This window comes from Etheostoma cragini, unplaced genomic scaffold (genome assembly GCF_013103735.1).
Source record: "Etheostoma cragini isolate CJK2018 unplaced genomic scaffold, CSU_Ecrag_1.0 ScbMSFa_965, whole genome shotgun sequence".
Classification (NCBI taxonomy): domain Eukaryota; kingdom Metazoa; phylum Chordata; class Actinopteri; order Perciformes; family Percidae; genus Etheostoma; species Etheostoma cragini.
In genome coordinates this window covers 1-1,393 of record NW_023269609.1, presented here as the reverse complement: position 1 = coordinate 1,393, position 1,393 = coordinate 1, and the positions used below count along the sequence as shown (strand labels likewise).

The 1,393-nt window shown below is 41.1% G+C and overlaps 1 non-coding gene across 1 annotated transcript; it reads left to right on the top strand.

Annotated features, from left to right (window-relative positions):
• The first annotated feature begins 99 nt into the window (after positions 1-99).
• trnar-acg lies at positions 100-172 on the top strand. Its single transcript has one exon. It is a non-coding gene; the product is annotated as a tRNA-Arg (tRNA).
• The last annotated feature ends 1,221 nt before the right edge of the window (positions 173-1,393 follow it).

Genomic DNA, 1,393 nt, shown 5'->3' with positions numbered 1-1,393 from the left:
ACTAAGTTGATTAACTGGCCTTCTATACACTTGCCAGCAAAGATCACCACTGTTTGCATACAATGGTGTGAGAATGTAAATATTGCTAATGTGAATGGGGGGCTAGTGGCGCAATGGATAACGCGTCTGACTACGAATCAGAAGATTCTAGGTTCGACTCCTGGCTAGCTTATAGTGCGCTTTAGCGACTAAATCCCTTGTTCTTCATTTCCAACTTTACCCCCCAGGACAAACTCTACAAAGAAAATGTACATCTATAAAGAGCCAAATGAAGAGTAATTATCATTTCAACATGTGTGTAAAGTCATCTAAGCCTCTAAGTGTCAGTCAACTACAGCAATAATCAAGCTCTTGCTGTTGTTTTTCTGTTTTTGCTTGCTAAGCATCCTTCCTTGAAAAAAAATGTGTCCCTGAAGGACAGAATCAGCAGTGCTAGTTAAACCATCCATAACATTTTCATTTGTTAGTCAACAATCAGGGAAAGCGGGAAAATATCAGTAGAGTTGATATTCAGATTTCCCACTATGCTTTCACAACAACAAGGCCCTACTGTTACCAAGGGGCCGCGATCGCCAACAAAGATCAACACTGTTTGCATATAATGGTGTGAGAAGCCAGGTACTCCCAATGCTCTCTGAACGTAGGGCTAGTGGGGCAATGGGTAATGACACAAGATGTTAGGGTTGACTCCTGAATAGTTTGTTCTGTCCTTCAGCTAATTACTTGATCCTCATTTCCAAGTTTACTCCTGTACAACCTGTCTATCACAGTAAATTTACACATATGAGGAGCCGAATGATGTGTAAATATTTTTTCGACAAGTGCTAAAACAGCTCTAAATCCTTCAATTTAACTCAAGCACAGCTATCATCAAGCTTTCTCTCTTGTTACTTTAGAATCAGCAGTACTAGATAAACTATCCCTGGAATTGTCAGTTGGAACTCATCAATTAGGGGAACCAAAGAAAATAGCAGCATAATTGTGGATCTGATTTCCAACTATGCTATCACAACAACGCAGCGATTTCATTACCAAATGGTTGTGATCTTATAGTGCTTGGTACTCTGCGTTGCGGTGGCTGCAGCAACCTCGGTAGGAATCTGGGTCACGGCACCTGTGAGAAGCTACTTTTCTGTTGTTTCTTTGTATTACCACATCTTCTGCTTTACTGTACATTGATAGAAACTGGACAGCTTAGCCTAGAAGTCCCGCAAGAGTCCCCAAATTTTGGACTGTAACAAACGTTTAACTGGCCTTCTAAACCCTTGCCAACAAAGATCACAACTGTTTGCATACAATGGTGTGAGAACGTAGATATTGCTAGTACTGAACGTAGGGCTAGTGGCGCAATGGATAACGTGTCTAACTACGGATCAGAAGATTCTAGGTTTGA